Source organism: Symphalangus syndactylus, chromosome 4 (genome assembly GCF_028878055.3).
Source record: "Symphalangus syndactylus isolate Jambi chromosome 4, NHGRI_mSymSyn1-v2.1_pri, whole genome shotgun sequence".
NCBI classification, from domain to species: domain Eukaryota; kingdom Metazoa; phylum Chordata; class Mammalia; order Primates; family Hylobatidae; genus Symphalangus; species Symphalangus syndactylus.
In genome coordinates, this window is record NC_072426.2 from 127,083,815 (window position 1) to 127,101,954 (window position 18,140).

The following is an 18,140-nucleotide window of genomic DNA, read 5'->3' on the forward strand; positions in this document are numbered from 1 at the left end:
ACATTGCTTCTATGGGAAAGTGCATTCTGCCTTTCAAACCACAGGCCTTCCAAACACACGAACACAATTCATTTGTGAGCTGGGAACCATCAGTATTAATGTCTCTTGGCCCATGGCAGCCCCACAACCAAATGACATGAGGTTTAAGGTTCATGTAACAGCCGGTGCATTTAAATAATGTTAGTTAGGACTCAGCTTTCAGGTTTTCGGATTTCTGGTTAATTTCGAATAGAAGAGGCAGCAGAGTTGCAGCATTCAGACAGTGTATGCATGGTGCTCCCTGCTCCCTGTTGAGTAATGGCACATTCTTTCTTTTAATGGTTTACCCTGCAGGTTTTAGGAGTCAGCCTCTTCCGAGGGCAAGCTTTTCAGTTCTGTTGAACAATTGATCTTGAAAAAGAAGAACTCCTTTTAAAAACAACTATACTTTCAAGCCTGGAAGTTCAGCTAGGGTCATTCCAGTTTATTGAGTGCAGGGGCCCTCTCAACAGGAGGGAAAACCACATTTAAATCCTTGATGGAGCTCCTTCTCTCCTCTCTCCTTGTCTTCCTTTCCCCAGTGCCTCCTCTAAGAAGTTTCTTCTTTACTAAGTTAGAAGCCAAACAGCCTGTCCCAGGCAAGCTAGTCTCCACTGTCCTAGCTATAAAAAGAGTTAATATTTATCAAACACCAACAGTGTGCCAAGGCACTGGCTAAGTGTGATATATGTCTGATATCATTTAATCCTCAAAAGGACTCCCAGTGATAGGTATCACCATCCACAGTTTACAGATGAAGACATTTAAGTCAAAAGAGATGAATTGCTTTATCTAAGAATGTGTAGCAGCAACCACTGCTGTTCCAGTGGCCTAACCGCTAGGTTGTGTGGGGAGGCCCATTGCTTCACTGGAGGTGCCCCCAGGAAACCTTGTCCTGATACCATGTCCTGTGTTTTTTTTTCATTTCTAGTTAAGACCAAGAACTTGCCCTCATAATTCCTATACTTCAGATTAATTGCCAGAGGTGCAAGATCACATGCACCTCTGTCCCAAAAAGTCACATTCTGGTGAAAGAAAAGTACTAATATTCTTATTTTCTCTTGACTTTAGATATTTGTCTTCCCTAGGGGCTTGAAGCAATCAGTTACAGAAGCACCAAGAGCACACAGTTATTTTTACCCTCCAGTGCGCACTTCTGGCCTGACCTCTTACTCTGCTTTCTACCCATGACAATAGCTGAAACATTTTATACTCCTGAATAGTGCCAGGTGCTTTACATATATTTAATCCTAAAACAACACTATTGAGGCGGGAGAATAGGGTCTGAAGGCAGGGAACCTAAGGCCAATTCATGCAAATTTCCTGGAACTAAATTAAAAGGAAGAACCTGCACTCTGGCCTACTGTAGGTCCATTCTAGGACCTTTATTTGCATAAGGCACCAGTCCACGCCAGCATCTGATTGGCTACAGGCCAAACCTGCACTCTGGCCTATGAGTGGCCCATTCTAGGACTTTCATTTGCATAGGGTGCCAATCATACCATTCGTGGATTGGCTGCAGCCCAGTTTACTTTGGCCTCTAATTGGCGGTGAGCTAGCCCTTCATTTACGTATGGTGTAACCAATGAGAGACCTCTAGAGAGTACTGAAACCCCAGAAGACTTTGCTACCGGGGCTGTTGAGCCACTTGCTGGGGCTTCTCCCGTTCTGTGGAGTGTACTTTCGCTCCTGTTGCCTTCCGCTTCAGTAAATCTAGGCTTTCATTGCTTGCTCGCGGGTGCTGTTCAATTCTTTTTTCAACGCACCAAGAACCAGGACAACTCATGATTAGAACCTTCCTCTCAGTACCAGGTAGGTTATTATTATAATCCTCATTTTACAAATAAAGATGAATAAGGACTTCTGGGCCATCCCCTATGCTTGTGAAGCTCTTTCGTTTCCTCATTTAAATCTGCCGAGGTCCCACCCCTCCCATGTTCCCTCCCCAGGCTTTCCCAGAACCCAGTGGCAATACATCTCTCAGCCCTTTGCTCCCAGCTTTTTTGCATCAGCCTCTATTCCTGACTGCTTTATTTTTTTATGTTTATTTTTATTTTTTTGAGACGGAGTCTCGCTCTGTCGCCCAGGCTGGAGTGCAGTGGCGCAATCTCGGCTCACTGCAAGCTCCGCCTCCCGGGTTCATGCCATTCTCCTACCTCAGCCTCTCCGAGTAGCTGGGACTACAGGCGCCCGCCACCACGCCCGGCTAATTTTTTTGTATTTTTTTTTTAGTAGAGACGGGGTTTCACCGTGGTCTCGATCCCCTGACCTCGTGATCCGCCCGCCTCGGCCTCCCAAAGTGCTGGGATTACAAGCGTGAGCCACCGCGCCTGGCCTTGCTTTGTTTTAAAGGTGCTTGTAAGTATGTCTTTGTCAGCCACCCACTGCAAACGCATGGAGAGCAGAGACCATCTTTCAATCATCTTCATTGCACCACTACAGCTAGTAAATGCCTGGCCTGGAGCCAAATCAAATGGGCGATCCTGCCCCCCCAGGCCCCTCACTGGCTTATGCAGGGAGAGTGAGGACAGGTGGCTTTCTTTAGCTCATCACCTGCAGAGGTTCCTCCAGGAAGGAGAGGGGGGTCGTTGTCAGTGTGGCCACAGCCTTTCCTTATCTACCCATTACAGGACCATTGAGAACTTGGCACAGGATACAGACTTTAAATAAGAGATATAAAATGTTCTTTTCAATTCGCAATTGCAAAAATATGGAACCAGCCCAAATGCCTATCAATCAATGAATGTATAAAGAAACTGTGATATATACATACATGATGGAATACTACTCAGCCATAAAAAGGAATGAATCAATGGCACTTGCAGCGACATGGATGGGACTGGAGGCTATTATTCTAAGTAAAGTAACTCAGGAATGGAAAACCAAATATCGTATGTTCTCACTTATAAGTGGGAGCTAACCTATGAGGATGAAAAGGCTTAAGAATGATCCAATGGACTTTGGGGACTCGGGGAGAGGGTGGGAAGGGGTTGAGGGATAAAAGGATACAAATTGGGTTCAGAGTATACTCTGCTTGGGTGATGGGTGCACCATAATTTCACAAATCATCACTGAAGAATTTACTCATGGAAACCAAATACCACCTGTTCCCCAAAAACCTACAAATTTTTTAAAAAAATGTGCTCTTAACATTATTCCATGCACTGCAGAGTGTATACTCCTTATTTTATAATGAGTTTATACTTTTATACATAAATATATTCTTATAATACTCATATTTTATAATATATTCTTATAAGCATCTACTACTTCTTATTTATTACTCGAAATGGGATATATTTTTGCCATCACTTAGAGATGCCAAGATGTGGATGGGAGAAGGCAAGCAGTGCAAAGGATAAGGCCTGGGTCTGCTCCATTCTACCTGTTCTCTTAGCCTTGTATTGAATGAACATAAATTTCGGTATTTAGCCATGTAACTGCTAAAAATATGTGGCACAAGTTAGTGTTGGCGATACAGTTGCTTTTTAAATTTATCCTATAAATGCAGTAATCCTAGCACTTTGCAGAATAGCTGGAATAGTGCACACAGGGAAATAAAACACATATTTACATTATTTGGGAGTATCAGAAATACAGTATCAGTGTTTTGGGTATTTTTGTTGTTGGTTTTGCCTGTTCTGTGGAAAGGATTTCAAATATTCCAAGTTACTAAGTGGTTATAAACAAAAATTTTGTGCTCGGCATGTTATCTAAATAGGAGTATTTTTCTTTTTCTTTTCTTTTCTTTTTTCTTTTCTTTTTTTTTTTTTTTTTTTGAGACGAGATCTCATTCTGTCACCCAGGCTGAAGTGCTGTGGCACGATCTCTGCTTACTGCAACCTCCTCCTCCCAGGTTCAAGCAATTCTCCAGCCTCAGCCTCCTGAGTACCTGGGATTACAGGCACCTGCCACCATGCCCAGCTAATTTTTGTATTTTTAGTAGAGACCAGGTTTCACCATGTTGGCCAGGCTGGTCTTGAACTCTTGACCTCAGGTGATCCACCCACCTCGGCCTCCCAAAGTGCTGGGATTACAGGTATGAGCTACTGCCACCGGCGTAAATTTGAGTATTTTAAAAATTTAATATGTTGATATAAAATTGATTAATATGTTCAATTTTTGTAGTAAAAACATTCTATGGGGCTTTGAAAGAAGGAAAATTTTAGAAACCATCCTGGATGTGATGGTTAGTAGGTAATCTAAGGAATAGTTAGGCTTTACTAGTGTAAGATTTTTCTGACGATCTTACAGATACCCTTTAAAGTGGCCATGGTTTTGGTGATGACTTTAAGTGAACAACTCAAAGGAAGCTTTAGCCTGTGATAAATGTGGGAGAAGGACAGTGTCTGGGCCCACACACTCACTACAAGACTTGAATCAGAGCCCTGCCTCTCCTACTTGCTCTCTGGACTGTTTTGGAGAGAGGGTCTCTATTGTTTCCGCTTGGTTAATTTGTGTCTGTACTGTAAGTATATTAAGGCAATATTAGCAGTGAAATGAAATTGAAAAATTCTCTTAGTAATACGTCGTTTGCGTGAAGAATTGCTAAATAACATGGTCAGAGCTGGTAGCCTAAGCATGAAAAACTTGATCATTTACTGAACTTAGGGTGGGGTAATTATCTTTGCTTTCTTTTTTTTTTTTTTTTTTTTTTTTGGTTGTTTTCTTTTTTTATTTATTTATTTATTTATTTTTTTATTATACTTTAGGGTTTTAGGGTACATGTGCACAATGTGCAGGTTTGTTACATATGTATCCATGTGCCATGTTGATTTGCTGCACCCATTAACTCGTCATTTATCTTTGCTTTCTGAATGGCCTGAGCACTGGAAAGGTCGCCCCAGCCAATTAGGAATTAACTACCAATAAGACTATCCAGAAAAGGAAGAAAAGGTTGTGGAAAGTGAAGTTAAGTTTGGTTTAATGTGTATTGATTTTGAGACACCTCCAGGCTACATAGACATAGTTGTCCACAGTTAGAAGACAAACTGAAGTCAGGAGAAAGGTTAGAGATTACAGACTTAGTTTTTGACAGTGGCAAACTTTCCAGGAGTGAATAATATTTCCTAGGAAGTCTATAATGTGAGAAAGGAAGGAGGTCCAGGAATATAGTTGGTAGTTAAGACAGTGGGATTTAGGATCAAACACATTTGGCCTCAAGTCTTAATTATAATATACTCTAACTCTGGTATCTTGGAACATCTGCTTTTGAAAAAAAAAAAAATAGACTTGTATAATTTATATACTTTATGATTCACCCTTTTAAAAAAAGTTTGATTCTATGTTTTTTTAGTATATTCACAAAATGACTATCACCACTATCTAATTCCAGAACATTCTTATCACCCCAAAAAGAAACCTTATATTCATTAGCAGTCACTCCCCATTATTTCCCCCTTCTACTATCCCCTGGCAACCATGAGTCTACTTTCTGTCTCTATGGTTTGTAATAAACATTATGTATAAATAGCATCATACAAGAAGGCTTTGTGCTTGGCTTCATAGCATAATTATTTCAAGGTTCATCAATGTTGTAATATGTATCAGTACTTCATTCCTTTTTATAATTGAATAATATGTCATTACATAGATATACTACATTCTATCTATCCACTCATCAATTGATAGACTTTTGGGTTTTTTCCAGTTTTTGGTTATTATGAATAATGATGTTATGAAAATACATATACAAATGTTTTGTGAATATATGTTTTTAATTCTCTTGAGTATATCTCTACAAGTGCAGCCGTTGGTTCATATGGTAACTCTACATTTAAGATTTTGAAGAACTGCTAAACTGTTTTCAGGTGTAGCTGTATCATTTTACAACCCCACTAGCAATGTATGTGGGTTCTGATTACTTCACATTCTCACCAACAGTTATGATCTGAGTTTTTGACTCTGGCCATTCTGGTGGGTATAAAGTCATATCTCATTGTGGCTTTGATTTGTTTTAAATATTTTCCTAGAGACTAATAATACCAAGCATCTTTTTGTGTGAATATTGGCCATTTGAATATCTTTTTTTTTTTTTTTTGAGTCAAGGTCTCACTTTGTTGCCCAGGCTGGAGTGCAGGGTGTGACAGTGATTTCTCTTGCCTCAGCCTCCCCAGTAGCTAGGACTACAGGCATGTGCCACCATGCCTGGCTAATTTTTAGTTTTTTTTTTTTTTTTTTTTTTTTTTTTTTGAGACGGAGTCTCGCTCCGTCGCCCAGGCTGGAGTGCAGTGGCACAATCTCGGCTCACTGCAAGCTCCGCCTCCGGGGTTCACGTCATTCTCCTGCCTCAGCCTCTCCGAGTAGCTGGGACTACAGGCGCCCGCCACCACGCCAGGCTAATTTTTTGTATTTTTAGTAGAGACGGGGTTTCACTGTGGTCTCGATCTTTTGACCTCGTGATCCGCCCGCCTCGGCCTCCCAAAGTGCTGGGATTACAAGCGTGAGCCACCGTGCCCGGCCAATTTTTAGTTTTTTATAGAGACAAGGTCTTGCTGTGTTACCCAAGTTGACCATTTGAATATCTCTGGAGAAGAGTCTATATAGTTCCTTTGTCCATTTTTAAATTGAGTTATTAGTTATTATATTGTTGAATTTTAAGTGTTCTTTATATATTCTATGTGCCAGTCTTTTATTAGATATATGCTTTGCAATTTTTTTTCTCATTCTTTGGGTTGTCTTTTCATTTTTTTGATAAAACTTTCAAAACATGAAAATTTTAAATTTACTCATGTGTTCTTTTGGTGTCATATCTAAAAAACCATTGCCTAATCCAGGGTCATGAAGAATTATTCCTATGTTTCTTCTAAGAGTTTATAATTTTAGTTCTTAGATTTAGGTCTTTGATTGAGTTTGAATCAATTTTTTTTTTTTTTTTTGAGACAAAGTCTCACTCTGTCACGTAGGCTGGAGTGCAGTGGCATGATCTTGGCTCACTGCAACCTCTGCCTCCTGGGTTCAAGGAATTCTCATGCCTCAGCCTCCCGAGTAGCTAGGATTACAGGCAGCCGCCATGATGCCTGGCTCATTTTTGTATTATTTTTAGTAGAGATAGGGTTTCACCATCTTGGCCAGGATGGTCTTGATCTCCTGATCTCAGGTGATCCACCCATCTCAGCCTCCCAAAGTGTTGGGATTACAGGCATGAGTAACTGTGCCTGGCCGAATTTGAATGAATTTTTATATTTGGTGTGAGGTAGGGGTCCAAGTTCATTTTAGTTTCCTTCTTTCTTTCTTTTTTTTTTTTTTTTTGCATGTGGCTATCCAGTTGTCCTGGCACCATTTGTTATTTGTTGTAAAGACTATTCTTTCCCCATTGAATTCCTGTCTTGGCACCCTTGTGAAAAATCAATTGATCATTTTATAATGGTTTATTTTGGAAATCTCAATTCAATTTTATCAGTTTATATGCCAATCCTTGTGTCCGTACCACAGTGTGTTGATAATTGTGGCTTTGTATTAAGTGTTAAAAAAGGAAAGTGTGAGTCATCCAACTTTGTTCTTTCTCCTCCCCCCCGACCAACTTTGTTCTTCTTTTGCAAGATTTTCTTAGCTATTCCTGGTGCCTTGCATTTTCATAAGAATTTTAGAATCAATTTGTCAGTTTCTGCCAAAAGGGCAGCTAGAATATTGATAAGATTATATTGAATCTATAGACCAATTTGGGAATATCACCATATTAATACTAAGTCTTCCAATTCAGGAATGTGGGATGCTTTTCTATTTATTTAGTTTTAAAATTTATTTCAATTATGTTTTGTAGTTTTCAGTTTACAAGTTTACACTTTTCATTTGTTAAACTTATTCCTAATTTTATTCTTTTTAATGCTAGAGTTGTTTTCTTAATTTTATTTTTGTATTGTTGATTGCTATAGAAATACATTTGATTTTTGCATATTGATTATGTATCCTGTAAACTTGCTGAACTCCTATTAGTTGTAGTAGTTTTTCAGTGGCTCCTTAGAATTTTTTATATATAAATCATGTTTTCTGTGAATAGAAGTAGTTGTTTTACTTCTTCCTTTCCAATCTGGATTCTCATGCTCTCTCTCTTTCCTCTCTTCTGCCTCCTCCTTTCATTTTTCTCTTTTCTCTTTTTTCCATATTGTGTTGCCTGGAACTTCTAGTACTATATTGAATAAGAGTGGTGAGAGTGTACCATAGTTGTATTTTCCTGATCATAAAGGGAAGGTATTCAGCCATTCACCATTAAGTATGGTGTTAACTATGATATTTATGTAGATGGCTTTATCAAGTTGAGGAAGTTCCTTTTTATTGCTAGTTTACTGAGTGTAATTATCTGAAAAGATATTAGATTTTTTCAAGTGCTTTTCTGCATCTGTTGATATAGTCATGTGATTTTTTTCTCTTATTCCATGAATATAGTGTCTTACATTGATTGTTCTTTATATGATAAATCAACCTGGCATTCCTGGGATGAATGCCACTTGATCATCTTGTATAATTCTTTTAATATACAGCTTCATTGTTAAGGATATTTGCATCTATGTTCATAAGGAATATTGGTCTACAGTTTTCCTTCCTTGTGATTTCTTTGTCTGGTTTTGGTATCAGGGTGATATTGGCCTCATAGAATAATTTGGGAAGTGTTCCCTCCTCTTCTGTTTTTTTTTTTTTTTTTCCTTTGGAAAAGTTTGTGAATGACTGATGTTAATTCTTCCTTAAATGTTTGGAATTCACCAGTGAAACCATCTGGGCCTGAACTTTTCTTTGTGGGAAGTTTTTTGATTACTGATTCAATCTCTTTCCTTGTTGTAGGTCTATAAAGATTTTCTACTTGCTCTTGAGTCAGTTTTGAAATTTTGTGTCTTTCTAAGAATTTGTCAATTTTGTCTAGGTTATCCAATTTTTTGGCATATAATTGTTCATTGTATTGTCTTATAATCTCTTTTATTTCTGAAAGGTTGGTAGTAATAGTCCACTTGCATCGCTGATTTTAGTAATTTGGATTTTCTCTTTCTTTATTTTGGTCAGACTAGCTAAAGTTTTGTCAATTTTATTGATCTTTTAAAAGAATAAACTTTTCATTGATTTTGTCTATTATTTTCCTATTCTCAATTGTATTTACGTCTGTTATAATCTTTATAATTTCATTTCCTCTGCTTGCTTTGGGCTTAGTTTACTCTTATTTTTTAAGGTAGAAGTTTAGATTATTGCTTTAAGATCATTTTTCTTTTTAAATATAGGCATTTGCAGCTATTTCCCTCTGAGCATTGCTTTAGCTGCATCCTATACATTTTGGCTTTGTTGGGTTTTTGTTTTCATTCACCTAAATGTCAAACACATTTAGGAATGTGTTGTTTAATTTCTGTGTCTTTGTGAGTTCTTCAAATTTCCTTCAGTTATTTATTTCTAATTCCATTTCATTGTGGTTGGAGAGCACACTTTGTGTGGGTTTATAAAGTCCTTCGAAGTTTATTGAGGCTAGTTATACAGCCTAATGTGGTGTATCCTGGGGAATGCTCCAGTTGTACTTGTGTGGTAAGTTCAAGGATTTGGGGGCTAATCAAGGAAAGACAGGAGCACAAGATGGCAGTGTTGTACAATAAGATTTTTTGGTAGTATTTGGACAGGGTTGCAGGAGAGGGGAAGTCTCTCACAGCAGGAGACCTTCCAGAGACAGGGCAACCATCCAAAAGGGGAAAAGGGTAAGGGAACTCCTAAAGGAAAGGAGAATTGGAGGTGGGGCTCATGTGTCTAGGTGATGTCACTCAGCAGCAAGGTGGAGAGTTTTGGGATCAGATGGCTTTGAAGGGCAGTATTGGGTGGGGTCTTTTCTAGCCACAGAGTTTGTCTTGTCTATGACAAGCAGATACGGGAATACATTTAGAGCCTATCCTGTTTTGCAAAACTGCAGGGCATGCAAAACAGGATAGGCACTAAATGACAAAAAATATACTTATTTAGGATATATTTAAGGCAATTAGATGTAAGAATTTTGTGTGGTCCTGGTAGGCTTTCAACTACTGGTCCCAGCCTCTTGTGAAAAAGTAAACAACATGAGGGCCAATATACAGAGACCATCTTTGGCCCATTTACATAACAACTTGAGAAAAATGTGCATTTTGCTGTTGTTTGGTAGAATATTCTCTAGATGTCCCTTAGGTCTAGTTGGCTAATAGTATCATTCAAGTCTTCTATTTCCTCATTGATCTTCTGCTCTCATTTGTTCATTCCATTATTGAAAGTATGGTTTTGAAGTCTCCAACTATTATTGTTGAATTGTCTATTTTCTCTACTTTGTCTTTTATCAGCACATCTATCCTACCTTCTTCTTTGCCCACATAACTCTTTATAAAGGATTCATAGTGGTCTTCTATCTGGCATTGTTGGGCAGAGGGTAACTTTACTGGTTTGGGGATGGTTTTGTTTAATTTTTCTTTTCTAGCCTTGCACTGCTGTGAGCCAGTGCACACATTCTAATCCTCTGTAGGACAAGTGTTTAATGGTGTTAGACCAGGAAATGTAATAGAGACCATGCTTTACTCGGAGCCCTGCCCCGATTTTCTTTTTTTTTTTTTTTTTAATTATACTTTAGGTTTTAGGGTACATGTGCACAATGTGCAGGTTTGTTACATATGTATCCATGTGCCATGTTGTTTTGCTGCACCCATTAACTCGTCATTTAGCATTAGGTATATCTCCTAGTGCTGTCCCTCCCCCCTCCCCCCACCCAACAACAGTCCCCGGAGTGTGATGTTCCCCTTCCTGTGTCCATGAGTTCTCATTGTTCAGTTCCCACCTATGAGTGAGAACATGTGGTGTTTGGTTTTTTGTCCTTGCGATAGTTTACTGAGAATGATGGTTTCCAGCTTCATCCATGTCCCTACAAAGGACACGAACTCATCATTTTTTATGGCTGCATAGTATTCCATGGTGTATATGTGCCACACTTTCTTAATCCAGTCTATCGTTGTTGGACATTTGGGTTGGTTCCAAGTCTTTGCTATTGTGAATAGTGCTGCAGTAAACATACGTGTGCATGTGTCTTTATAGCAGCACGATTTATAGTCCTTTGGGTATATACCCAGTAATGGGATTGCTGGGTCAAATGGTATTTCTAGTTCTAGATCCCTGAGGAATCGCCACACTGACTTCCACAATGGTTGAACTAGTTTACAGTCCCACCAACAGTGTAAAAGTGTTCCTATTTCTCCACATCCTCTCCAGCACCTGTTGTTTCCTGATTTTTTAATGATGGCCATTCTAACTGGTGTGAGATGGTATCTCACTGTGGTTTTGATTTGCATTTCTCTGATGGCCAGTGATGATGAGCATTTTTTCATGTGTTTTTTGGCTACATAAATGTCTTCTTTTGAGAAGTGTCTGTTCATGTCCTTCGCCCACTTTTTGATGGTATTGTTTTTTTTTTCTTGTAAATTTGTTTGAGTTCATTGTAGATTCTGGATATTAGCCCTTTGTTACATGAGTAGGTTGCAAAAATTTTCTCCCATTGTGTAGGTTGCCTGTTCACTCTGATGGTAGTTTCTTTTGCTGTGCAGAAGCTCTTTAGCTTAATTAGATCCCATTTGTCAATTTTGGCTTTTGTTGCCATTGTTTTTGGTGTTTTAGGCATGAAGTCCTTGCCCACGCCTATGTCCTGAATGGTATTGCCTAGGTTTTCTTGTAGGATTTTAATGGTTTTAGGTCTAACATGTAAGTCTTTAATCCATCTTGAATTATTTTTTGTATAAGGTGTAAGGAAGGGATCCAGTTGCAGCTTTCTACATATGGCTAGCCAGTTTTCCTAGCACCATTTATTAAATAGGGAATCCTTTCCCCATTTCTTGTTTTTGTCAGGTTTGTCAAAGATCAGATAGTTGTAGATATGTGGCATCATTTCTGAGGACTCTGTTCTGTTCCGTTGATCTATGTCTCTGTTGTGGTACCAGTACCATGCTGTTTTGGTTACTGTAGCCTTGTAGTATAGTTTGAAGTCAGGTAGCGTGATGCCTCCAGCTTTGTTCTTTTGGCTTAGGATTGACTTGGCGATGCGGGCTCTTTTTTGGTTCCATATGAACTTTAAAGTAGTTTTTTCCAATTCTGTGAAGAAAGTCATTGGTAGCTTGATGGGGATGGCATTGAATCTATAAATTACCTTGGGCAGTATGGCCATTTTCACGATATTGATTCTTCCAACCCATGAGCATGGAATGTTCTTCCATTTGTTTGTATCCTCTTTTATTTCATTGAGCAGTGGTTTGTAGTTCTCCTTGAAGAGGTCCTTCACATCCCTTGTAAGGTGGATTCCTAGGTATTTTATTCTCTTTGAAGCAATTGTGAATGGGAGTTCACTCATGATTTGGCTCTCTGTTTGTCTGTGATTGGTGTACAAGAATGCTTGTGATTTTTGTACATTGATTTTGTATCCTGAGACTTTGCTGAAGTTGCTAATCAGCATAAGGAGATTTTGGGCTGAGACAATGGGGTTTTCTAGATATACAATCATGTCATCTGCAAACAGGGACAATTTGACTTCCTCTTTTGCTAATTGAATACCCTTTATTTCCTTCTCCTGCCTGATTGCTCTGGCCAGAACTTCCAACACTATGTTGAATAGGAGTGGTGAGAGAGGGCATCCCTGTCTTGTGCCAGTTTTCAAAGGGAATGCTTCTGGTTTTTGCCCATTCAGTATGATATTGGCTGTGGGTTTGTCATAGATAGCTCTTATTATTTTGAGATATGTCCCATCAATACCTAATTTATTGAGAGTTTTTAGCATGAAGGTTGTTGAATTTTGTCAAAGGCCTTTTCTGCATCTATTGAGATAATCATGTGGTTTTCGTCTTTGGTTCTGTTTATATGCTGGATTACATTTATCGATTTGCGTATGTTGAACCAGCCTTGCATCCCAGGGATGAAGCCCACTTGATCATGGTGTATAAGCTTTTTGATGTGCTGCTGGATTCGGTTTGCCAGTATTTTATTAAGGATTTTTGCATCCATGTTCATCAACGATATTGGTCTGAAATTCTCTTTTTTGGTTATGTCTCTGCCAGGCTTTGGTATCAGGATGATGCTGGCCTCATAAAATGTGTTAGGGAGGATTCCCTCTTTTCTATCGATTGGAATAGTTTCAGAAGGAATGGTACCAGTTCCTCCTTGTACCTCTGGTGGAATTTGGCTGTGAATCCATCAGGTCCTGGACTCTTTTTGGTTGGTAAGCTATTGATTATTGCCACAATTTCAGAGCCTGTTATTGGTCTATTCAGAGATTCAACTTCTTCCTGGTTTAGTCTTGGGAGTGTGTATTTGTCGAGGAATTTATCCATTTCTTCTAGATTTTCTAGTTTACTTGCATAGAGGTGTTTGTAGTATTGTCTGATGGTAGATTGTATTTCTGTGGGATTGGTGGTGATATCCCCTTTTTCATTTTTTATTGCATCTATTTGATTCTTCTTTCTTTTCTTCTTTATTAGTCTTGCTAGCAGTCTATCAATTTTGTTGATCTTTTCAAAAACCAGCTCCTGGATTCATTAATTTTTTGAAGGGTTGTGTCTCTATTTCCTTCAGTTCTGCTCTGATTTTAGTTATTTCTAGCCTTCTGGTAGCTTTTGAATGTGTTTGCTCTTGCTTTTCTAGTTCTTTTAATTGTGATGTTAGAGTGTCAATTTTGGATCTTTCCTGCTTTCTCTTGTGGGCATTTAGTGCTATAAATTTCCCGCTACACACTGCTTTGAATGTGTTCCAGAGATTCTGGTATGTTGTGTCTTTGTTCTCATTGGTTTCAAAGAACACCTTTATTTCTGCCTTCATTTCATTATGTACCCAACAGTCATTCAGGAGCAGGTTGTTCAGTTTCCATGTAGTTGAGCGGTTTTGAGTGAGTTTCTTAATCCTGAGTTCTAGTTTGATTGCACTGTGGTCTGAGAGACAGTTTGTTATAATTTCTGTTCTTTTACATTTGCTGAGGAGAGCTTTACTTCCAACTATGTGGTCAATTTTGGAATAGGCATGGTGTGGTGCTGAAAAAAATGTATATTCTGTTGATTTGGGGTGGAGAGTTCTGTAGATGTCTATTAGGTCCACTTTGTGCAGAGCTGAGTTCAATTCCTGCATATCTTTGTTAACTTTCTGTCTTGTTGATCTGTCTAATGTTGACAGTGGGGTGTTAAAATCTCCCCTTATTATTTTGTGGGAGTTTAAGTCCCTTTGTAGGTCACTGAGGACTTGCTTTATGAATCTGGGTGCTCCTGTGTTGGGTGCATATCTATTTAGGATAGTTAGCTCTTCTTGTTGAATTGATCCCTTTACCATTATGTAATGGCCTTCTTTGTCTCTTTTGATCTTTGTTGGTTTAAAGTCTATTTTATCAGAGACTAGGATTGCAACCCCTGCGTTTTTTTGTTTTCCATTTGCTTGATAGATCTTCCTCCATCCCTTTGAGTCTATGTGTGTCTCTGCACATGAGATGGGTTTCCTGAATACAGCACACTGATGGGTCCTGACTCCTTATCCAGTTTGCCAGTCTGTTTCTTTTAATTGGAGCATTTAGCCCATTTACATTTAAAGTTAATATTGTTATGTGTGAATCTGATCCTGTCATTATGATGTTAGTTGGTTATTTTGCTTGTTAGTTGATGCAGTTTCTTCCTAGCTTCGATGGTCTTTACATTTTGGCATGTTTTTGCAGTGGCTGGTACTGGTTGTTCCTTTCCATGTTTAAGTGCTTCCTTCAGGAGCTCTTTTAGGGCAGGCCTGGTGGTGACAAAATCACTCAGCGTTTGCTTGTCTGTAAAGTATTTTATTTCTCCTTCACTTATGAAGCTTAGTTTGGCGGGATAGGAAATTCTGGGTTGAAAATTCTTTTCTTTAAGAATGTTGAATATCGGCCCCCACTCTCTTCTGGCTGGTAGAGTTTCTGCCAAGAGATCCGCTGTAAGTCTGGTGGGCTTCCCTTTGTGGGTAACCCGACCTTTCTCTCTGGCTGCTCTTAACATTTTTTCTTTCATTTCAACTTTGGTGAATCTGACAATTATGTGTCTTGGAGTTGCTTTTCTCGAGGAGTATCTTTGTGGCATTCTCTGTATTTCCTTAATCTGAATGTTGGCCTGCCTTGCTAGATTGGGGAAGTTCTCCTGGATAATATCTTGCAGAGTGTTTTAACCCAGTTTGTATGCCAATTGTTTCTTTTCCTTGCCTCATTTGACTGTCTAGAACTTCCAACATGATGTTGAATAAGAATGGAGAGAGTGGACATCCTTGCCTTATTCCTGATCTTAGAATGAAAGCACTCAGTCATTTACCATTAAGTATGATATTAACTGTAGGATTGTTGGTAGATGCTCTTTGAGGTTAAGGAAGTTCCCCTATATTCTTAGTTTGCTGACAGATTTTATCATGAATGGATATTGAATTTTATATGCTTTTTTATCACATCAATTGATATGATCATGATTTTTTTCTTTAGCCTATTGATATCGTAGATTACATGAATTAATTTTTGAATAGTGTACCAGGCTTGCATACCTTAAATAAACCAGCATGGTTATAGTATATTATTCTTTTTATGCATTCCTGGATTTGGTTTGCTAACATTTTGTTGAAGATTTTCATGTCTAAGTTAACAGGAGATATGATTTGTAGTTTTCTTTTTTGTGTGTGCTGTCTTTGGTTTAAGTGTTAGGGCAATACTAGTCTCATAAGACGAGTTGGGAGGCATCCCTTCCTCTTCTATTTGCTGGAAGAGATTGTGTAAAATTGGCATTAGTTCTTTTTTAAATGTTTGGTAAAATTCTCCAGTGAAGCTTTCTGGGCCTGGAGATTTTGATGTTTAGTGTTATTTTAATGTGAACTTATTGGTACCCATAAGAACAAATGGGGCCCAGGAAGACTGTGTTTAGGGGTGTCTGGGGAGGTTTGGGTCTCAGCTACTATTGTCCATCACATGTGTTTGTTACATTAAATCATGAGCTTCCTGAAGGGTAGCCATGGTGTGTTGGTCATCATTGGAATCCCAGAGCCTAGGACAGTGCCTTGCGCATACTGAGTACTCAGTGTAAGGTTGCTGAGTAATGGAACTGACTCTCAGCACTTTGATTGTTGCAGACTGGAACCCTGATGCTTCTTAGGGAAGCCAAGGGAGAAGAGGGCAGCACAAAAATGCCTGAGTCTTCTTTTGGGGGTGGAAAAGTCTCTTTGGAAGAAGAGAGAAGTAGATAATATTTGTGATCTCATTCTTCCTCTTGCCTGCTTGAACTGCTACCATTCAGGCCTTGAACAACCCACTGTACCAAGAAGCTGGTGTGTGGAGCACTGGTGGTGGGGAAGAACAGATGCAGACTAGTGCCCCTTCCTGCTGTGGGTGTCTTCAGACACAGAAGCAAGCTCTGAGAATTATGCTTCAACATAGAAGATGGAAAGGAGATGAGAATGTATCAAGCTTAGGCATAACTTACTGAGTAATAGTTCTTAATTATTTATAGATGAGAAGACTGAGGCTTGAAGAAACTATTGACTTGCCTAGGTCTCTCTCAATTTCGAAAGCTACACCAATGAACTTAACACTTTTACTGCAGCTTCTAGTCTGTTAAGTGGTTTATCTTGATATACTTTAGATGATACAGCTGTAGAAAATTTTGTACCAGTTACTGACACCAAGCTCTCGTGCCTTTCTCATTTCATAACATAAAATGATAAATTAATGGTTATTACTACTGTGAATTGGAACATCTTGAGACAGATTCTTTGATTTGTCCTTCTAACACTGTCTGCATTAACTGATACCTTTATTAATTGAACTTTTGTAGCACTTACTTATCTCTATCACTCTCTGGACAGTAATGGAGTGCATTTTAAAGTATTTTGTTTTATTATGTTTTGTTACTATTTGTTTCTGAGCAATAATGTATTTAATCATTTTGCAAGTTGAGAATTTTTTATTGTTATTGACTCTAAAATCTGTGGGTCTTATGCTAGATTTATTTGTAGTGTCTAGGGCAATAGCTTCAGCATAATATTGCACAGTATCATTGTTGATTGGTCAATATGTAAAACTGATGATGCTTAATTTCTAAGGCTCTGTCTTAATAGAAGATATTCTGGTTCAACTTATTAAAAATTCTCTTCTTATAAGTACCTTTACCCGGATCCTAATCTCCACTTAAATGCAACATTCTATTTTCAACTCAAGTGAACCACTCTCTCTTCTACGTCATCCCTGGTGCATGTACACATCTCCCTCTTAACATAGAGCATTGGAGTTATTTGTTTGCATGCCTCTCTTCCTTATTGGATTATGAGTTCCTTTTGGGAATGATTCATCACTGTATTACCAGTGCCTAACACAGTCCCTGTGGAATACAAGCTGAAGGATGGCAGAATCATTGTGTACCCACCATCTAGACCAGTGTCTGGCATGTGGTAAGCACTCAATGCATATTTATTGAATGAATAAGCCAATGTCAATAGTTCATGCTCAATAAATAGTTGCTGAGTTAATAATTTGTATTTGTGCAATGTGTTTCATAGGCAAAAATCAAACTGTTCAATAATCCAGATTCAGTGACTACATGAGGGATACATATGCCAGGATTTGCTTTTCAAGGTAACCCCATCCATTAAGAGCATTGAAAACTTGATAGTAAATAAGAGTTGAAAGATAAAAAGGCCAGCCAAATTATCATCTAATGAGAGAATAGGGAATCAGGAATTGCTATAGTTTGAATGTATCCTCTAAAATTCATGTGTTGGGAAGTTAATCTCCAGTGCAACAGTGTTGAGAGGTGAGACCTTTAAGAGATGATTAAGTCATGATGATTCTGCCCTGTGAATAAATGAATGCCATTATTGCAGGTGTGGGTTATTTATTGTGGGAGTGGGTTCCTGATAAAAAGAATAAGTTAAGTCCCTTTCCATTCTGTGTCTTGCACACTCTCCTACTCTTTCTCCTTTCACTAAGGGATGACACAGCATGAAGCCCTTATCAGATGCCAGCACCATGCTCTTGAACTTCCCAACCTCCAGAACCATGAGGCACATAAATTTCTATTGTTTGTAAATTACCCAGTCTGTGGTATTTTGTTACAGCAGCAGAAAACGGACTACGACAGAAATGGAGGGTGTTTTTAGACAAAACTTATCTTTTTTAATCCTGTGAATTT